Below are 23,148 nucleotides of genomic sequence, written 5' to 3'. Positions count from 1 at the left end.
ATCTAGCCAAGATGCCAAAGAGACCAGCCAATCTCAATAGGATTGATGAAATTTCTAGCCAAGACAAGAGGACTTGAACTTCTTTGGGATTTGGGTTGCGTCTGTTTTGACATGTGTCAAAGGCAGGTTTTCCTTGTCCCACATTCTACCAAGTATCTAAAATTTGTCTTGTGAAGATTGGATTTAGCTCTCTCCTGATTGTAACAATGAAGGTACTTAGCTCTTCCTTGATTGTGAAGATTAAATTATAATCCCCTGTCTATTTTTAGATTTTAATCCCCAAAGTGTAAAGCACAGTACTTAAACATGAAACATGAATATGGAAATTACCCAATTTGGATTTTAACCACAAAAACATATGAGTCCCCATTTCATACACTGAGTGGGAGGTCTGTGATCCACCTGTGAAAGAGTGGGCAGTCCTGGAGTGGAGTCTCTGCTGTGATTAGTAGATGTAAAATTCTAGGGGTATTGACACAAGAGAAAAAGATCTTTAAAAGTGGAACAGGGACACACACAAAGACTTGAAGTGACTTGAAGTCACTTAGAGGGAAGACAATTGGAGTTAAGAGGGACACTTGGAGTTTGAAAGAAACACAGTTGGAGTTGAGCCTCCTGGAGTTGAGACTGATAAAGAACCTGCTAATTGAACTGACAATGTGGTGTGTGTAAAGGCTGACTTCCTTTCTAGGCCCTTTCTAGAGACATGAACCTCCAGGAAAGGTCCATTGTATTGAAACTCCTTTCCCCTGCCTGGGGCCTTAGAATTTCTACCTGGTTCAGAGGAAGTGGAACCTTGACTTCCTCTCTCTCTTTCTCTCTGCCCCCCCATTTTCTCTCTTTCTTAATATCTTCCCTCTATTATAAGATAAATTTCCATTTTACTTTAGTAATTCATTTTGGGGATTTAGAAATTAAATCCCTGGAGACCAATTAAGTATTCAGTACAACTATGAAAATGTAACAGCCTCCTACTGGCTCCAAAAATCTAGTTCCACTTTCATAGTGTGGCAATCTTTCTATAGTCCTGGCTACTGATTGGAGTAAGTGCAAAATTACTTAAATCACTTTAATTGGACCCTGATTCAAGGATCTGTTATAGGTTTATTTTCCTTTACTTAGAATTTTTTCAAATAAGACTTTGATAGTCTATATTTCATGCAGAAGTTATCTTTTATTTGGATTCTTTGATAGTTTTGATTTCTCTTGCCAATTGATTCATATACCTCATAACTTAGCCATGCATCCCTAATGATCCCTGTCTTTTCCAACATCCTCTTCAGGGGTCAATGTATTATTATTCTAAAATGCAAAGTTTAAATTCTCTTTGAGAATAATTTTAGGATAAGAAACATGCTACCTCTCTGAATCAAAAAGAGAGCTGTTTGGGGAAGATGCCTCCATAGACCACACACTGCACCAGAAGATTCAGAGTGAACTTTGTCATGTGGTGATTTGAACTGTGTGGGGTTGAATGCACTGTTTTTTATGTATACTTTTATGCTGAAGGGGACTGCTCCTTAACTGGCTTTTCTTCAGTGTACCTACGAATCATTGGTTTTGTCCTCTTTTCCTTTTATCCTCAAATTATTGTAATTTTAAAGTTGGTTATGTTTACAAGATCCATTGGAAAGACTAGTCTTCCATGGATCTCAGGAAGGAGTGTATAATTGAAAATCTATTACCCTAAAAAAAGAACTATATTTCTCGGGAGCCCACTGACTTCCTGTCATTATGTACTTCCTGTAGACAGGCGATATTAGGCAGGGATGTGGAAGTTCCCACCCTCTCTTTGGCTTGCAGCAAGCATAGATGCTGGTGGTGGTAAGTTAAGCATAGGAATTTTAAATGGGTTAATCAGCCATGGGCATATGGTCTTTATTTTGTATCATCTTTATTCCTTTATTTGTACTGATCAATAATAAATCTCCTAAAATATAATATTTTTACTTATTGAGACTAATTTTAATTTTTACAGGTGAGATTGCAGCCAATGAAGAAAAAGTTAAAAGAATTATTAGAAGTTATTTCTTCAAGGATAGGACAACAAATCTTATAAGCAAAATGAAAGAGATGAATGTATAAAGAAATATAAATTGCCCAGATTAAGAGAAGAGGAAATAGAATACTTAAACAATCCCATCTCATAAAAAGAAATGTAATAAGCCATCAGTGAATTCCCCCCCCAAAAAAGATGGATTTACAAATAAATCCTATTAAATATTTAAAGAAGAAATTGAAAGAATTAGAAGGTATAATGAGGAAATAAAGCTTGAATTAGAAAATCCTGGGTTAAAATTTGGACTCAAATACTTCTGAATTAAGTCACTCTGGGAAAAAATCTCTTGATACTTTTCAGTTTCCTCCTCCATTAATTACGAATAGTAATAGTACCTACCTCCCAGGTTTTTTGCGAGGATTCCATGAGATAATAATTGTAAAATACTTAGCACAGTGTCTGACACATAGTAGATACTTAATACTTATAAAAATTACCTTTCTGTGTACCTGAATATTAAATTATCACATATTAAATTACATTCTTGAGTAATATTGATGTAAGTGCCCGTACAAAAAGCAAGATGTTCCTTTTTTAGACATTCGTGACTAATTATTACTTATTTATTTTTATATACTTATCACTTTTATAACAAAAGGTAAGATTACTGTTTCTACAAAAGGACAGAAGAATGAGCAATCTTGCTGATTATTTAACTAGACAAGCATATTTTAAACAAAAATGCATTTCACACCATAGTTTGAGGTTTTTCCAAACCTTTCACACAGCTTCTTACCCACCTTTGGTGCCTACCTTTAACCTAACTCTCCCCTTTATCTCCAAGAAGTGGTAATATGTGCAGCAGCCACAGCCTGGGAAAACTGTTTTGTCAGATAAGCTAAACTAGGTTTAGGCCAACTGACATGCTTCAATCCTGTCAATGAATCAGCAGAATACCTACCTCAAGCATGGAAAGACTTCCTCCAAAATAATGGGCAGATGAGAAACAAAGAGGGCAGTTTAGAAATTTTGGAAAAATATGAATTCAGTTTTGTATACTTCAAGTTAAAATGTCTTTACGACACTTGAGATGTCTGAAAGGTAATTGAGATATGTCAGGCAAAATAAATAAAAGATAGATAAATACATGGTGGCTGATGTGATTATGAAGTGAAACAATAGAGAGGGAGAAGAGAAACATAGGGAACAGTCTTGTGGGACATCATGTTTATCAGACATGACCTGGATGAAGGTATAAAAAAAGAACCAGTAAGAAATAGTCAGATAAGAAGAGAACCAGGAGAGATTATTATCCCAAAAACATAGAAAGAAGAGTGCATATAAAGATAAATAGTTGTACGATAGTTTAAAACTTAGTAGAGAGGTCAAGACAGATTAAGACTAATAAAATAGAATGTAAAATCTCATTGGTAGCTTTGGGGAGACTGAGTTAAGTAGAATGATAAAGTTTGGAATTTGAAAAGATGAGAGAAGATGAATTGAAGACATCTATTGTAAATAATTTTTAAAAATTAAGTAAAAGGCAGAAGAAATATAGGACCACAAGCAGTAAATGGTCAAAAGCAATTTATTTAGGATGGATATGGGGCTGACATGGGCATATTGGCAGTCATTAGGAAAGCATGGAGTGATCAGAAAGATATTGAAGATAAGTAAAATAGTAGGACTGATAGAGGGGCAATCTGATGGAAGGGATGCGATGGATTTACAACAGTTGTATAAGTAGGGTTGATTTTCATTTGTTTTGCAAGAAGACAAATTTAAACAGTGACAGCATATGTATTGAATAATGAATTGTGAGTAACTTAGCTATTATTAAAAATACAATGATCCAAAATAATACTAAGGGACTCATGATAAAAACTGCCATCTACTTCCAGAGAAAGAAGTGGTAGAGTCTGAATCCAAACCAAATTTTTTCCCTATTTTTTATTGTTTTCTTCTACAAAAGTATGATTATTTGAAAATGTTTTATATGCTTGCACATCTAAAATCTGCATCAGATTGCTTACCAATTTATCCAGGAGGAAAATGAAATAAAAATTAGTGAAAATAAAACAAATGATGAAAAAAGATGAAAAATGTTGAGATATGAGCTTATATAACCTTTATGATCTATAACTCCATGAGCTATTTTTTGTTCATTACTCTTTTTATCTCTAATTATCTTGTCACAGATTGTAGATATTTATACATTATTTCTTTCTTTTAATGCCACATTCACACTTCTCATTATAATAATATATTTGATGTTGCCTGAAAGTACTTCCCATTCAGTCTTCTTTTAAAGGCTTCTTTACTTACTCCTTATCCTGGCCTATTTTATGAATTTTTACAACACACACTTTTCTGTATTTCCTTTGTATATTATCTGTGAAATTAAGTTTTATATGATACCTGCTCCCTTTCCTTTGTGATCATATATTAATTTACTATATCTCTACTATGCAAAATAGTGAGGACTCTTCCCTTCTTCCTTTCCATATATGTATCTAACAGATAGAAAAATAGATAGATAGTCTCCAACTTTTTTCTTTCCCATCTTATCAAATTTCCTTTTTTAAAGTTTATTAAATAAAATTTCAGATTCCTTACCTGTCTTGTTTAACCTATTCTATATTTTATAACTTCAGGTATCAGAAAGGGTACCACTTTCTTCTTTTCAAATTAGGCATTGAGTCAATAATCATTTATCAAATATACACTATGTAGTGGCTTTATGAAACACAGGGGATTCATTGTAAGCATTAAAATATTATTATTATTACCATATAAGCACATCATCCTCATATATTTCCTTTCAATTAATCAAAGGCATTTACTTATCAATGTACTTTTTGTCTTCTGTGTTTCTCTTTCAAAGTTTCTATTCTGTTTTGGATTTTATATTAGGAAAACTAGAAAACATTCCACATTATTAAAAGCTCATTTCCCCTCCTAGGATCATACTAGTTTTATAGTTTTACAATTTAGTTCTCTCTCTCTTCTCTCTCTTTCTCTCACTCTCTCTTTCTCTCTCTGTATATACATATATATGTATGGTTATATGTATATATTCATTCATTTATTTATTTTAACATTTTAACAATTTTAGCATTGTGTAATATTATATACCACATTCTTTCTTATATGATAGCTGCCAAAATCTTTACTATGGTTCCTTTGAACTTTGAACTCTTACTATTTGGCCACCTAAACATACATATCTATCTATCTATTTATCTATCTATCTATCTATCTATCTATCTATCTATCTATCTCTATATGTATACACACATGTACACACATACATATACATACATATTTGATTTTTTTAAAAATATCAATTTTAACTAAGATATCCTCTGAGGTTTCCATTATTTTGTTCAAAAAATTACTTCTGGATCTATTTCTTTTGCACATTGCCCTCTGATTCAAAAAGATCTAGGCAATTTTCATTTATTATTTTTGAAATATATTTTTCAAATACTTTCCTGGTCATGGTTTTAGGCAATCTAATGAATATTGGAACAAATCTATTTGACTTTAATCAGTTTTTTCAGACCTTACATTTTTCTTATTTTTATCCCTGAGGTTTTATTTTACTGATGATGTTTTTATTTCATTCCTCTGACACATTCTAATTTTTAGGGAGTTCAGTTCTTGGATAAATATTTTTACTTTGTATTCTTAGAAACTATATTCCTTTAACATTTTTCCTGTAGATACTTCATTTTATCTTTCTGATTTTAATTTCTTTTAGGTAGTATTATAGATTTTAAAGTCATTTTTTCTCTGACACTATACTTTTAAGCCTTGTTTGGTTATATTTGTTTTCTGTGCTTATCTCTTATTATTTTATCATTCTAATTTATCTTTCATATAAAATGTTTTCTTATTTTATTTATGAGTTTATCCTCATGGTATAAATTAGCTCCTTATACTTAAAGTCAAATTAATTTCCTGTATTGCTGGATTGTGTGGGTATATTTTGCCTGATTCTGACTTCAAAAAACCATACCACTCTGTCCCTCCTTCATCATGAATTATTTATTCTTGTCTATTGTTATGTTTCAGGGCCTATATAAAGGAGTATACAAGGAAGTTCTGGAGCTCAGTGGGTAGATTGTTGGACTTTGAGTCAGGAAGACCAGAGTTCAAATCTGAACACAGGCATTTCATAGGTGTGTGACTTTGGACAAGTCACTTAACCTCTATTGACTGACAAAAGGATTCATAATAGATCCACTGGAGAAGGAAATTTCAAACACCTCTAATATCATTGCCAAGAAAATTCTATGGATAGCTATGTTTTATTGAGGACAGGAAGAGTCAGGCTCAACTGAATAACTGAACAACAACAAGGGAGTGTGTGGTGTGAAAGGGAATTCTTTGTTCTCTTAATCTATTTTGGGTTAACAATTGGTTAAACAATAACTTACATACCCCTATTTAGTACCTCACTAGATTATGAAGACAGGATTAACTCTCTTTTGTCCACTTTTGGATTAAACCAACAAAAGCTTGAGCTAGATGGAGGAGTTCCCAAGTCACTAACTACATTAGGTGACAACACCAGAAACTTGTGAATCCTATGATCAGAGTTGACACCTGAAGGTGACTTGGGAACTCCTCCATCTAGTTCAAGCTTTGTTGGTTAAATTCAAAAGTGGAAAAAGGAGAGTTAATACTGTCTTCACAATCTAGTGAGGTACTTAGTAGGGGTACTTAAATTATTGTTTAACCAAGTGTTAACTCAAAATAGACAAAGGAAATAAAGAATTCCCTTTTACAAGTGTCAAAAAAGAGAACAAAGAATTCCCTTTTACAGTGGTATGAATATTCAGAACCCTCCATTAAGAGCCAGCATGTCTGGGTCTAAATTCATGCTTTTCTCTTCCTAGATTTGTGATCTTTGACAAATAATGTGATATTTCTGATGTTAAATTCTACTTTACAATGAAATGGGTCATTTCAAATGCTCTGTTAGATATATCCAAGTCTAATATTCTATGCCTTATAGAATGATTTCTACAATAATCCTAAATTGCTGTCATAATCTCTCAATATTGAATGCATGGGACAAAGAAGAAGCATTGCAAAAGTACTGCAAATGTGAATAAGTATTTAAGGAGTTTGTAATTTATAGTTTATATGGAACATTTAAGATTAAGTCTAAATTTTGGTATGGACAGTTGTATAGTATGGACATATATATATATATATATATATATATATGTATATATATATATATATATATATATATATATATATATATCAGTATTTAGATATAAAGTCAGGAAGATAAATCATCCTGTGTTCATATTTGCCCCTTGAACCATTACTACTTAGGGAACCCTAATCAAGTCACTTAGCCCAGTATGCCTCAGTTTTCTCACCTTTAAAATGAGCTGGAAAAGGAAATGGCCAATCATCCTAGTATCCTTGCAAAGAAAATCCCAATTGGGGTCACAAAAAGTTGGACGTGACTGAAACAACAACAACAACAATAAAAATGCTTTTGGTAATATAATATGGCTATTCATTAATGAAAATTTATTAATATACAGAAATATATCTGTTTTTATTATATTATAAATAAGACAGGACATTTATTTCTGAAAATTATATTTCTGAATCAACAATGATGAATTCCTATATTTGTCTTAGAGATTTAATAATGAATTTTTCAGGCTTTTTTCTAATGTTCAATACATGAAAGAAGGACCCTGCAAGCCAAAAAGAAATTTTCAGTCTAACCTGCCCACAGTATGCCTCAGAAGTTCCAGACACTTCCTCTATTATAAGTGACCCATTAAAATATCCCCAACATTTTCCCTGTGCACTGTTATTTGAAGACCTTTTATTAAAGACTGTAACTCCCTGAAAAATAATTGATTTTATTTTATGGTACCTTGAGACAGACTTCCTGAGCAGGTTTCAAAGTATCTTTCCCATTGAAGAAAATTAAAGCTTTTAGAATACAAAAGGTCATATATTCCTTTGGTCTAGGTAGGAGGAAATTCTCATCATTACACTAAGAAAAGAGTGTTAAAATCAAGGAAAATAAACTGAATTTGAAACTATAAGACACAGTAGAACGGAGGTTAATTATATTTTCAGCATATCATCAGGAACCCCTAGTAGAATTTGATTAATGTTCAAAAGTATTGTTATAAGCAGCTGTATAGGAAACCAAATATATCCCCACAGAGCAAAATTCCACTCTGAAACACTGAATAGTTTTTAATGCCAACATTGAAATTAAATCAATTCTATAAGAAGAAAATCCAGTGAGGGAAAGCTATAGGCTGCAGAAATAATAAAAGGCACCATAAAGAACAATGGAATAGAAATCAAAAGTAATGGATTCAAATCCCAGCCTTTTGATAACTAACACTGTATACTTAGACAAATAAGTAAATTTCATCAGTAAAATTATAGGACTAGATAATTTCTGAGTTCTAAAAGTCTTTGGTCACCCTTGACTCAAAAATCTGACTATTACTTCAGGTAGCCTATTTCATTAAATAGTTGTAATATTTAGGAAGCTTGAGGTTGTTTATTAGTTCCAATATCAACAGTTATGATACTGAGGTTATCTATGAATAACTTCACAAGGATCAAAACACACTTTTCATTGTCACTGTGAAAGTCATTACCATTCTGTAGTATTCAAAAGATAGACTGGAAGGAGTTATGCTGAGTTCACTCAGGATCTGCCTTCAGTTATAATGCTGCAAGAAACTAGGAACTATCTCTAAGTACCTCATGACCTTCATAGGGATACTGAAGGTATGTTATTTCACTATGTGAAAAGTGTTTTGTAGTTGTGTTCATATAATTGCTCTATTTGTCTTGGCAAATGAATTCCCAAATATTATATATAGTTTAAAATTATTTTAAATGAAGTTTTTTTTTCCTAATTCTTGTTGCCAATTGTCTTAGAAATATATAGAAATGATGATGATTTATGTGGGGTTTTTTGTATCCTTCAACTTTGCTAACATTATTATTTCAATTAGTTTCAGGTTAATTTTCTAGAATTCTTTAATTGTACAATCCTAGAATCTGAAAAGAGTGATAGGTTAGTTTCCATATCCCTACTTTAATTTCTGCAATTACCTTTTCTTCTCTAATTGCCACATCTAGCATTTCTAATACAATACAAAATAATAGTGATGATAATGGGCATCTCTGCTCCACTACTGATCTTATTGTGAAGGCTTCTAACTTGGCCCCATTGCAGATGATACTTGCTGATTGTTTTAAATAAATAAAAAAATATATTATTTTAAGAATTCCTGTTCCTATTCCTATGTTTTCTAGTGTTTTTGACAGGTGTGGATGTTGTATTTTGTCAAAAAATTTTTCTGCATCTGTTGAGATAATTATGGGATTCCTGTTAGTTTGATTATTAATATGGTCAATTATGCAGGTGCTTTTCTTAATATTAAACAAGACTAATATTCCTCATATAAGTCATACCTCATCATAGTAAATAATCCTTGTGATATACTGCTTTTGTCTCTTTGCTAGTATTTTATTTATGATTTTTGCATTAATTCTCATTAAGGCAATTGGTCTGTAATTTTCTTTCTCTATTTTTGATGTTTCTGGCTTAGATATCAGCACCACATTCATGTCATAAAAAATTTTTGTTAGGACTCCTCTACTTATTTTTCCAGATGTTTTTTGAGAGTATTGGTATTAATTATTCTTTAAATGTTTAGTTGAATTCACTCATAAATCCATCTGGCCCTGGGGATTTTTTCTTGGGAAGTTCATTAATGGTTGTTCAATTGCTTTTTCAGAGAGGGGATTATTTAAGTATCCTATTTCTTCTTTTATTAAACTAGGCAATTTTGCTTACAATATTGGATTTATTGGCATATAATTGGGAAAAATAGCTCCTAATAATTCCTTTAATTTCCTTCTAATAAGAGAAGAAATTACCCTTTTCATTTCTGATACTTGTAATTTGATTCTCTCCTTTCATATTTTAATGACATTATCCAATGCTCTATTTTATTTTTTTCCTTAGAATCAGCTCCTAGTCTTATTTATTAGTTTGATAGTGTTTTTACTTTCAATTTTATTTTCTCCTTTGATTTTTAGGGTTTCCAACTTAGTCTTTAAGTGGGAATTTAAAATTTGTTCTTTTTCTAGGTTTTTTTTAGTTGAATGCCCAATTCATTGATCTGCTTTTTCTCTATTGTAGTGAAATAAACACTCATGGATACAGACTTTCCCCTGAGTACTGCTTTGACTCTATACCATAAATTCTGATATGTTGTCTCCTCACTGTCATTCTCTTCAGTGAAATAAGTGATAGTTTCTATGATTTAATCTTTGAATCATTAGTTTTGAAGAATATTATTTTGCTTCCAATAAATTTTTCATTGTCCACTCCATGAACCCATATCAATTATAATTTTTATTGAATTTTGATATGAAAAAGTTGCATTTTATTGTTTTTTATTTCTGCATTTGGTTATGAAGTTGTTATGCTTAGTACATGGTCAATCTTTGCATATGTACCATGTGCTGATGAAAAGAAAGTATATTCCTTTTCCTACCTATTCAATTTTCTACAGATTTTTATTAAATCTAACTTCTCTAATATTTCATTAACTTCCCTTACTTTTTAAAATTTGTTTTTGGTTTAATTTATCTAGTTCTGATAGGGGAAGTTTGAGGTCTCCAATTAGTATTATTTTATTATATATTTCCTCCTTAAGCTCCTTTAGTTTCTCCTTTAAAAAATTGAAGACTATAACATTTGGTGCATATAGTTTATGTACTGCTATTTCTTCATTATCAAGATGTAATCAACTTTCATACCCCTTTTAATCAAATCTATTTTTGCTTTAGCTTTGTCTGAGATGATGCTTGTTATTTCTCTATTTTTTGTCTCACCTGTGACCCAATAGATTCTGCTCTAGCCACTTCCTTTTGCTCTGTGTATGTCTACTTGCCTCAAATGTTTTTCTTGTAAACAACATATGGTAGGATTCCAGTATCCATTCCATTCTGCTATCTGATTCTGTTTTATCAGTGAGTTTATCCCATTTTATATTCATAGTTTGATTGCCATCTTTTTATTCCCCTCCATCTTGATTTCCTCTTTTAATCCTGCCCTTTTTTCTTTTGCTCTTCCCCTCCACACCAGAGTTTTACTCTTAGTCACTCTACCACTTTCCCCTCCATTATATTACTTCCCTTCCCACAATGTTAATTTATTCTTATCCCACTGCATCTTGTCTATATGATCTTTTAATCACCTCCTTCAACTTCTCCTTTCCTTATATTACTCCCCTCCCCATCACACCCTTTCTTATTCCCCTTCTATTGCTCTATGTGGTAAGATAGTATTTTATGTTCCATTGAATCTGGTTGTTCTTCCCTCTTTGATCCAATTCCAATAAGAGAAAGTTTTAAATATTACCCATCATCACCCTCATCCTCCTCTCCACTTTAATAGTTTTTTTTTTTTCCCTCTACACAATTCTTAATATGACATAATTTACTCCTTTATATTTCTTTCTTCCAATTTTTCTTGGTACAATCCAATTTTTCACCACTAGATTTTTTTCTTTTTTTCATATGTCATCCTAAACATCTTACTCCTATACCCTCTGTCTAGGTATACGTATTTCAACTACTATGTTAGTAATAAAGTAATAACAATTTTTATGATTTACAGATATAATCTTTCCATATAGGATTAAAAACTACCTGACCTTATTGAAACCCTTATTTTTTTTCTCTATCTTTTGTACTTTTATATGCTTCACTTGTACTTTTTGTTTGGACATCATATTTTCTGTTAATGTTTGATCTTTTCTTTAGGAATATTTGGAAATATTCTATTTTATCAAATGGCCATAATTTCCATTAAAATAATATAATCAATTTTGATGGGTAGATGATTCTTGGTTTTAAACCTAGTCCCCTTGCCTTCCAGAATATCATTTCTCACAATTTCCTTTCCTTAAATGTGGAAGATGCCAGATCCTGTGTAATTCATATTAGGGCTCCATGATATTTGAATTATTTCTACATGGCTATTTGAAGTATTTTCTACTTGGTGGTGAGCTCTTATACTTGCATATAACATTCCTGGGACTTGCCATCAAAGGATTTAATGCAGGACATGATCTATGTATGCTTCAATTTCTATTTTACCCTCTTGTTCAAGACTATCAGGGCAGTTTTATTGGATAATTTATTGTAATAAGATATCTAGGTTTTTCTTGTTGTTATGCCTTTCAGGTACTCCAATGATTCTGAAATTGTCACTCCTCGATCTATTTCCCAGGTCAGTTGTTATTGTTGTTGTTGTTTTAATGAGATATTTCAAATTTTCTTTTTTTTTCATTTCCCCAATTCTGTCTTTTAAAGACTGAATTTCTTCAGTGATATTTTGACCCTCCTTTTTGTTTTGGTCCATTCTACTTTTTATGGAACACTTTTTTTCCTTCATTGGATTTTGGTACTTCTTTTTTCAGTTAGCTTTGTTTTTTAAGCTGCATTTTATTTTTGCATTACTTTAATTTCTTTATCCCATTTTTCATCAACTTGTCTTACTTGATTTTTTAATTCCTTTTTAAGTTCTTCAAGAGCTTGAGACCCATGCCCATTTTTTGAAGTTTTACATGTGGTTGCATTAATCTCACCATCTACTATTGGTTCTGTGTTTTCCCATAGAAATTTTCAGCAAATTTTATTAGCTTATTTTTTTCCTGTGGACTGTGAATTCTGAAACCTTCTTGGGGGATCTATCTCCTCTACTTCTGGCTTACTTGATTTTGCAAAACATGATATTTTGCCCTGGAACTATATCTATGTTACAGAAGGGCTGTCTGGAAAGGGCCCTGTCATATAGAATTCCAGTTCTCACTTTGGGCTGGTGCCATGGCCTAGGATTACAATTAATGGGTCTAAAGTATTCTTTTGCTATTGTTCTGGGATCCTGAAGTAAGCCTACACCCAGATGAAGAACATTACACAATCAATGGTGAAGGGAGTGTGGAAGTTGTCAGCCAGAACTCTGCTTTTGCTTCAAGTTCAACCTTATCCCATGAATATCAACTCTCTCTGCCTATCTTTCAAGTTGTATTTAGCAGGAAAGCCCTCGTTCTCTTTCTTACTATTTGTTTTTCATTCCTGTTGTTCTGAGGCTTTTTTTTTAAAGGTTGGATTGGAAGGAATGTGAGAATGGCTTAGGCTTTTACTGTTACTAAGCCAACATCTTGGTTCCATACCCTCCCACCATTCCTTCTTAGGTATTTTAAAGTTCCAAGCCTCAGAAAATCCTGTGTCTTCATTAAATGGGAAAAATAATAATTCCTGATCAAAGCACACAAATATCAGGAAGGTCATTATGATAACTTCCTGTTTTGAGAGGTAGACATTGCCCAAAATAAAATGTAAGGAATTCCATAAATTATGTTGTTACTCCCCCCCAAAAAATACAATTAAACCTTAATTTGTATCAAAAATGACACTGAAAAACATTTCTACACAGAAATATATTAAAGGAAGTTCATAGACCCTCTTCCTTTGCTCTACTATGTTCTTTTCTTTCAGGGCTATATTTAGTTCAAACTCTAAAGCTGTTTGGATTTTTAAAAGCTAAAATCAATAATTTTACGTTGCATTCTGGAAAGATGGAAGGATAAGATAAATTATCTTGCTTTTCATGTTCTCCCACAAATAGTTAAAAATAATGACTCAGAGTGAACCCTAAAGTGACAAAAATATTTAAGATTCAGGAAAAAAAAATATTGTATAATTCAAGAGAACATGTAAAAAAATTGCAGAGTTGCTAGGTGGCTGATAATAATCAAATAATAGATAGCAGGGCCCGTCCATCAGGTTTAGAACCCTCAATCAACTAACTATGTGGGTAGCTTATTTAGAGAAAACTGTAGGGTCTATGTGCATTGTCTAGTCTAGTGGTAGTCTCTCAGTGATCGACAATGACTACTGTCTTTGTGCAGTTTCATCTATGGTGTACCCTCATGTAGCTTTGGAGTCCAAAAGCTGAGGCGCAAATTTTGTGGCACATGGGGCACAAGACTCCAGTTGTTATAGGAGGTGCAGTTGTGGCCTGGTGTCGGCATTCACGCACCTCATCTTCAAAGGTGGTGGAGGCATGGTTAATGTGGGTTCGCCAGCTGCTTTTGACAGAGGAAGTGAGTTCTAGTTGCTTTGGTGTAATGCCAGCCCACTTCAAGTTTGACTTTACCTGATCCTTGAATCTTTTCTTTGGTTAGCCTTGTGACCTGAGTCCAGATGACAGTATAACATAGAATACCTGTCTTGGTATTCACTGTGGGTCCATGCAGATGATGTGTCCAGACCATCATAGATGGGTTTTGAGGACCATTACTTCTATGCTGGTGGAGTTGGCTCTGTCGAGGACTTCCTGATTGGTGATTCAGTCCTGCCATCGGATCCTCATGATTGACCAGAGGGAGTGTTGGTGGAATTGCTCCAGCTGTTTCATGTGCTTCAGGTAGAGTGTCCATGTCTTACAACTGTACAGGAGAGAGCTGAGGACCACTGCATCATACACTTTGAGCTTCATTGCAGTGCTTAAACCTCTGTGTTGGAGGACTTTGCAGCACAGCCACCCAAGTGCCCTGCTGGCCTTTTGGATCCTGGCATTAATCTCATGGTCTAGGGACCTGTCGTTGGTGATGGTGCTGCCCAGGTAATTGAAACTGTTGAAGTTAGAAAGCTGCATGCTGTCGATTGTAATGCACAGCTAGTTAGTTGGCCTCCCTGGTTCAGGTTGGAACAGAACCTCTGTTTTGCTGAGGCTGATAGTCAGGCCAAATAGTTTTGTTGCTGTGGAGAACCTGTCCACAATGGATGGAGATGACTTTCTTGGTGGGCCATGAGAGCACAGTCATCTGTGAAGAGAGCTTCCAGGATGAGTCTCTCTGTTGTCTTTGTTTTTGGAGTCAGGCGGCAAAGTTCAAATAGTGAGCCATCCAGTCGGTATTTGATGTTGGCTCCCAGGTCTAGATCCATCACAGCATGTCGTAATACTTGGGTGAAAAATTGGTTGAATAGTACCGGAGCGAGGACACAGCCTTGTTTCATGCCATTGGAGATGTTGAAGCGATAGGAAGTCTCTCCACCAGATAGGACTTCCCCTGTCATGTCAACATGAAAGAGCTGGATCAGTTTGATGAATATTGCTGGGCAACAGAGCTTGCTGAGGATCACCCACAATGCATCCCTATTCACTGTGTCGAACGCCTTTGTCAGGTCTATGAAGACAATGTAGAGACTCAGGTTCTGCTCAAGGCATTTTTCCTGCATTTGCCTCACCGTGAAGACCATGTTGATGGTGCTGGGATCTGGTCGGAAGCCACATTGTGATTCAGGCAGGTTCTGCTCTGAAACAGATGACAGGAGTCTGTTGAGTATAACATGGGTGAGGATCTTTCCGGCAATGGAGAGTAGTGAGATGCCTCTGTAGTGTTCACAGGCTGCTCGTGAACCTTTGTTCTTGTATAGGGCTATGATGGAGGCATCTCTGAGTTCTGGGGGCATGTCTTCCTCTTCCCATATGATGGTCAGTACTATGTGGAATGCCTGAAGCACCTTTCCATTTAAGGCCTTGTACACCTTGGTTGGGATCCCGTCTTTACTGGGTGCCTTGCCTGCACTCATTTGTTTAATGGCTTTTTGGACTTCCTCTATTGAAGGAGGGACATCAAATTGTTCAGTGGAGCGGTTTTGGGGGATCTGGTCAAGGGCGCTTTGGTTGACTGAAGAGGGTCGGTTGAGAAGCTGACTGAAATGTTCTTTCCACGTGTTGCTGATGCCTTTTTTATCTTTTATGAGAGCATACCATCAGAGGATAGCAAGGGAATGGTGGTGGGTTTTAATGACCCATAGACAGTCTTGAGGGCACTGAAAAATTGTTTGTAGTTTTTCATATCAGCAAAATGCTGAATTTCTTCTGCCTTTTTTTCCCACCATCTGTCTTGCATCTTCTGGATCTTACGCTGCGCCGTGGCTTGGAGAGACTTGAATCTGTCCTTTTTAGGAGCAGAGTTTGGGTTATTTTGCCACTTCATAAAGGCTTTGTTCTTCTTGCTCAATAGGTCTTCAATAGCAGTGTTGTTCTCGTCGAACCAGTCCTGGTGGTTGCATTGTTTTGGGCCTAGGACTACCTTTGATGTTTCCTTCACTGCCTCTCTGAACTGGTTCCATTTCTCCCTTGAGCTTCCAGTGAGTGGTCCCTTGAAGACAGCTTGTTGTCCAGGCAGGACTGGAATGTTTGCAAATAAGATGTATCTCTAAGAAGACTCACGTTGTTAAATGTGCAAACTGTCTGGGCACGTCTTGGATGGCGAGGAGCAATGCACATTTGAAGAGTCACTCTAACCAATCGGTGGTCTGTCCAGCATTCAGCTCCTCTCATGGTTCTGGTGATCTTTACCTCCTGGATGTCTTGCTGCCTTACAATGATGTAGTCAATGACATTCCACTGTTTTGATTGTGGGTGCATCCACATTGTTTTATATTTGCTCGCCATTCTGAACACAGTTTTCGTGATGGTGAGTTAGAATTCTGAGCATTTGCTGAGTAGCAGTAGGCCGTTGTGGTTCATTTTGCCCACGCCGTGTTTGCCAAGTACTCCTTTCCATCTTTCATGGTCCTGTCCAAAGCGGGCGTTGAAGTCTCCCAGTAGTATCAGCTTGTCATTTGTGGGCACTGAGTGCAGGACAGCAGTCAGGTCAGAGTAGAACTGCTCGATGGTCTCCTCTGTGCTGGTCAGTGTAGGGGCATATGCACTGATCATTGTGGCATACTGGTCTTTGCTGAGAGGCAAACGGATCTTCATGAGCCTCTTGCTGATGCCCACAGGCAAGTCTGGCAGCTGTTTGAGCAAACTGGTCTTGATGGCCAGGCCAACACCGTGGATTCTGTCTTCATTTGAGGCTCTACCTTTCCAGAAGAACGTGTATACAGTGGTGGGTTCGCTGAGTGATCCCTCTTCTGGTAAGCCTGTTTCTGCGATGTCAATGTTTTATCATGCCAGTTCTTTACTGATTAGAGCTGTTCTTCTCTCAGGTCTTGGCGCATTCTCTCTATCAAGTGATGTCCTGATGTTCCATGCTCCTAGTAGGAGTTTCTTTGTATTTTTTCTTTGATTTCGACCTCTTAAAGGTGATGACCCGCCAGCCGCGGTGTGCTGACAGGGTGTTTGTAGGGCAGGCAATGTTTGGGACACCTTTTCTAGTCCCCTCCCTTGATTAGGGTGAGCCGTGCCTTCCTAGAGAGAGCTGCTCAGTCACCCAGGATGCTGCCAAACATCCCTGCTGCCCACAGGGCCGAGCGACCACTAGTCCGTGGGCTGCTTACGTGCAGGATCATGACTACAACTACAACTACAACTACAACAGTGGTCATCTCCACCTGTTGCATCACCACTTCCCCATCGCCGCAGGTCTTGAAGAGGGTGGACAGGGTTAGGATAGATGAGTGTGCACAAAGATACTTGTGTGAGAAAGAGATTTAAGTGGAAAAGTCGATGCACAGAGACAGTCCCACACTCTCGGCGTTGGAAGCCTGTGTCCAGTGGTACGGAAAAATTGTTATGTCTGTAGACTTCTTCAGCTGCATTGGATGGCCGTGTTGTCCTTTGTGCTCCAACACGCCCTAAGTACTCCACAGTGCTTTGTTGCATTGCCATCTCAGCCATTGAACCTTCTTATTGGTTTCTTTCATCTGTTCAGCCGAAGCACTCTTCACATGCTGGGTGAGCAAAGCCCTGGTTCACCATTAGTCGACGACCCTATGGCTACCCTCACAAGGTTTGGCCGGCCTGTCGAAGGCGTTGCCCGGGGTGTGGCCACTGCCACATGCTAGCAGGTACTGGGAGCCACAAGTGAGAGCTGGGTGTCAGGTGAGGATCAGAGGCAGGAGAGCTGCCCTAGGACGGCATGACAAGCCCTCCATACCAGAGATACTACCCCTCCCTGAACACCCCAATGAAAAAACTAAATCAATAGAAATTATCCCCCACATAGAAAAAGAAAAATCTGTATTTCAATGAAATTTAAAATTAAGAAATAGGCTAATAAAAATTGAATTTTTTTTTCTTAAATTAGTAAGCAAAAGAGAAAATCACAATCCCAGAATGCTTCTCTGGATATAAAGATCAGTGTTAAAATTCAGAAGACTGTAAAATTAAAACATCTATATATAAAAGTTTAAAGAATATATAAAATGGGCATAAACCCAAAAAAGTTTCTTGGAAGAGTTTTTAAAAGACCTGAAAAAAAACAAATAAGAAAAAATTGGGCAGGGGCCAATGGAAGAACAAGTATGAAAGAAAGATCAATAAATTGGAAAAAGATAAAAAAACTCACTGAAGAAAATAATTCATTAAAATTATACTTGGACAATGGGAAACATAGTTTCCTATGATATTAAATTATAATTTTTTAAATATAAGAGTATAAAACATATATGGGAAACATATTGAAATGAGACAAGAGAAGCCCAAAAAAATTAAATAAGAAAGAGAAAACTTAAGAGACTTATTAGGGTCAAAATGTTTATAAATCTATATGGAAAGGGGATTTCTGTAATTCTCAAAAATTATCCTTCATAGTAAAGAAGATAGAAGGTACTATTCATTCAAAAAAAGGTTGGAGAAGAAAGCTGATCATGATGATATAGTATATATGTAAATATGATATGAAACTATATGATATATGTAGGCATATGAATGATACATATAAAATCAATCAAGAGATGAAAGAGAGGGTCTCACTTAGAGAAAAGGGAAGGGAGAGATAGAATGTGGCAAATTATATAACATAAAGAGACATGAAAAATCATCATAGAGAAGGAAGGATAAGTATGGTGATGGGCAGTGTTTAAACTTTACTCCCATTGTAAAGGACACAGAGAAGGTAAAACAAATATACTCAGTAGGGTATATAATTTTTCTTACTCTACTCAGTTGGTTATAGAATTCTATCTTACCCCACAGAGTAATAGAGGAGAATAAGACAAAGGAAGAGGGAGTTCATTGGAGGAAGGGGGATATAGGAGGGGTGACAAAAAGCAAAATACTGGTGAAGAGGAACAGAGAAAAAGGGAATAAAGCAGAACTTAAAGGGGATAGTATGATGGATAGCAATGCACAGTTGGGAATAATAATGCTAAATATGAATGGGATAAACTCACCCATTCAATGGAAGTGGATAGTAGAGTGGATTAAAAACCAGAATCCGATTACATGTTGTTTACAAGAAGCACATTTCAGCCAGGGTGACACACACAGATTCGAGATAAAAGGATGGAGTAGAATTTTTTATGTGTCATCTAAACTAAAAAAATCAGGAGTAGCAATCAGGATACCATACCAGATAAAGCCAAAGTAGGTATTGATCTGATTAAGAGATAAGGAAGGAAATTTTATTCTATTAAAGGATACAATACATTATATACTATAAACAGTGAACTACTATAAGTACTAAATGTATATGCACCAAATGGTATAGCATCCAGATTTCTGAAGGAAAAATTGAAGGATCTCAAAGAAGAAATATATAGTAAGACCATATAAATGGGCGATCTCAATCATCTTTTAGAACTTGATAAATTGAACTGAAAAATAAATTAGAAAGAAACCAGGGAAGTGAATGAAATGCTAGTAAAATTTGAGTTAATAGATATCTGTAGAAAACTGAATAGGAATAAAAAGGAATATACCTTCTCAGAAATATATGGTACATATAAAAATATTGGCCATGTACTAGGAAATAGAAATATTGCAAACAAATGCAGGAAAGCAAAAATAATAAATGCTATTTTTCATACAATAATGGGATAAAAATTATATTTCACAGGGTCCATGGAAATGCAATTTTTAAATTAATTGGAAACTAAATTATCTCATTCCTCAAAACTGGTAGCTCATAAAAGAAGTCATAAGATGACAGCTTTTGGAACAAGAATTTGATATTTGACAAAAAACTGCTGGGGAAATTGGAAAATAATAAGGGAAAATTAGGATTAGATCAACATGTTATACCCTACACCAAGATAAATTCAACATGGGTAAATGACTTAAATATAAAGAGTGAAATCATAAATAAATTAGGTAAACATAGAATAGTATACCTGTCAGATCTGGAGAAAAGGAAGGGATTTAAAAGCAAACAAGAGATTGAGAAAATTATAAAATATAAAATGGATGACTTTGATTATATCAAATTAAAAAGGTTTTGTACAAATAAAACCAATGTAACTAAAATTAAAAGGATAACAACAAACTGGGAGAATGTTTTTTTCATAATAAAAGTCTCTTACAAAGGTTTGATTTCCCAAATATATATGCAAATAAGTCAAATTTACAAAAGAATATCAAGCCATTCCTCAATTGACAAATGGTCAAGAGAAATGAACAGGTAGTTTTCACATGACAAAATAAAAACAATCAATAAGTACATGAAAAAGTGTTCTAAATCACTCTTGATTTAATAAATGCTAATTAAAACCACTCTGAGGTACCACCTTACACCTAGCAGAATGGCCAATGTGGCAGCAAAAAAAAGTGATAATTATTAAAGGGGATGTGGCAAAATTTGGACATTAATACACTGCTGGTGGAGTTGTGAATTGGTCTAACCATTCAGGAAGGCAATTTGGAACTATGAGCCAAGGACTTTAAACAAATGCCTACCCTTTCACCAAGTCATAGCTCTGTTAGGTTGTACCCAAAAGTGATATTAAGGAAAAAAGACTTGTACAAAAATATGTATAAGCATGCTCTTTGTTGGGGCAAAAAATGGAAAATGCAGGTGTGTCCATCAATTGGGGATAGACTGAAAAATTGTGGTATCTGATGGTGATGGAATATTATTGTGCTGAATGGAATAATGAACCAGAGGAATTCCATGTGCACTGGAAAGAACTCCAGGAATTGCAGAGTGAAAGGCACAGAACTCAGAGAATCTTGTACACAGAAACTAATACATTATGGCACAATCAAATTGAAACCATACTTATAAATGGCTTTTTCCTTATAAAAATAAGAATTATATCCTTAAAATCATTTTCAATCCTACTATGTAATGAGTATACATTAGAAGTCTTCTGAATAAAATTAGGAGTGAAAAGGATGTGTATTATCAGTAATATTATTTAAAATTAAATCAGAAGTGCTAGTTATATGGGGAAGCTTGGTGACTTAATGGATTGAGAGCCAGGTCTAGAGATGGGAGGTCCTAGGTTCAAATCTGGCCTCAGGTACTTCCGAACTGTGTGACCCTTGGCAAGTAACTTAAACACATTGCCTAGCCCTTACCACTTTTCTGCCTTGGAACTAATATGTACTAATAATTCCAAAAACAAAGGTAAGAACTTTTTTTTATTTAAAGAAAGAAATACTATTTGTAGCAATAAGAAAAGAAAAAATGGAAGGAATCAGAATTAACAAAAAGGCAATAAAATTTCTCTTTTTCAGACTATCTGATGGTATTTGTGGAAGAACTTAGAAATTCAGCTAAAATATAGTTGAAACTATCAATAATTTCTGAAAAGTAAAAAGTATCCACTCAGTTTTTCTGTGTAGGTGTTTCTGGGTTATTATCCCAGTTCCTTTTTCTTTCCACAAAATTATATTCTGTGCCTTTCAATCCCTTGAATTTGGAAAACTATGCCCTGTGTAATCTTCAGTATGGATCCAAGATATTTGAATTGTTTCTTTCTGGTTGTTTGCAGTATTTTATTCTTGCCTGGGAGCTCTTGAATTTAACTATAACATTACTTAAAGTTGGCATTTGGAGCTATGCTTCAGGAGGTGATCAGCTGGATTCTTTCAATTTCTAATTTGCCCACTTGTTGAAGAATATTAGAGCAGTGTTCTTTGATAATTTCTTGTAACATGGTGTTGAAGCTTTTTTTTTATCATGGCTTTCAGATAGTCTGATAATTTTTAAATTGTCTCTCCTATATCTATTTTCCAAATCTGTTTTTAATAAGTTTTTTCATGTTTTCTTCTATTGTTTTGATTTTGTTTCATTTTTTCTTGTTGTCTCATGTAGACATTAGCTTCTATTTCCTCAATTCTAATGTTTAAGCAATTACTTTCTTTGGTGAGCTTTTGGAATTCCTTTTTCATTTGGTCAATTCAATTGTTAAAGGAACTCTTTTTCATTCAATTTTTTTTTACCATACCATGGTAAAACTTTCTAGGCATGGAAACTAAATCAGCTTGAGGGTAATTGAGAAAAGTGAAATCCATCAATGAGCTCAGGAAGGGGGAATGTTCTACATCAAGGATGTGATAAAATCCTCAGTGGAATTAAAAATGTCTACATTTTGATGGATGTAAAGAATTAGTTTCAATGACCATGAAGGTAGATGAAGAAGATTCACTTAGGGCTTGGCTAGAAACCAAAGATACAAAGGACCACTACTATATCCTGAGCTGTTACCAGTTGTCTTGACTTTTGGCTTGCCACTGGACTTCAATGACTCCAAAGGGAATTTTAATAATTAATGATTTAAAATATAAGTTGGTGTCTTTTTATACAATATGCTTTTCCTCTTTGGTTTTTGAATATTTGTTGGATTTATTTGTCTATTTCTTTCTTGATATATTTTTTTCTTGTATGCTATCAATTGAAGAGGCTGATTTTATTTTTTTTTTGGTACTGCATCAAATATACAAATTAATTTTAGTGACATTGTTCTTTTTATCATAATAGCTTACTCTAGTTATGGGCATTGAGTATCCTTCCTGTTATGTAATACTTCCTTTATTTATTTTTAAATTATTTTATTATTTTACCTATATAATTTACAGTTCAATGTGCAATTTAAAAATATATATTTCCCTTTCTAATTATTTTTACTCATGTAAAAGTCCTGATTTCTTTTTGTCACATCATCCATTTCATTTCTGAAAATATTTTTGGCTTGGTTAATACTATGTGATTTTACTACTTCTTAAATTTCCACTGTTTTCTTGAACCAAAATCTACTTTCTATGTTGTCACTCTTCATTGAAACCCAATTTCATATTTCCTAACTTTATGAAACTGAAAGTGTGACCCATGTGAAAGAGAATTTAAACTCTTTGTCTATTCTAAGTTAAT

Source organism: Monodelphis domestica, chromosome 3 (genome assembly GCF_027887165.1).
Source record: "Monodelphis domestica isolate mMonDom1 chromosome 3, mMonDom1.pri, whole genome shotgun sequence".
Classification (NCBI taxonomy): Eukaryota; Metazoa; Chordata; class Mammalia; order Didelphimorphia; family Didelphidae; genus Monodelphis; species Monodelphis domestica.
Note: the sequence above shows the minus strand (reverse complement) of the source record.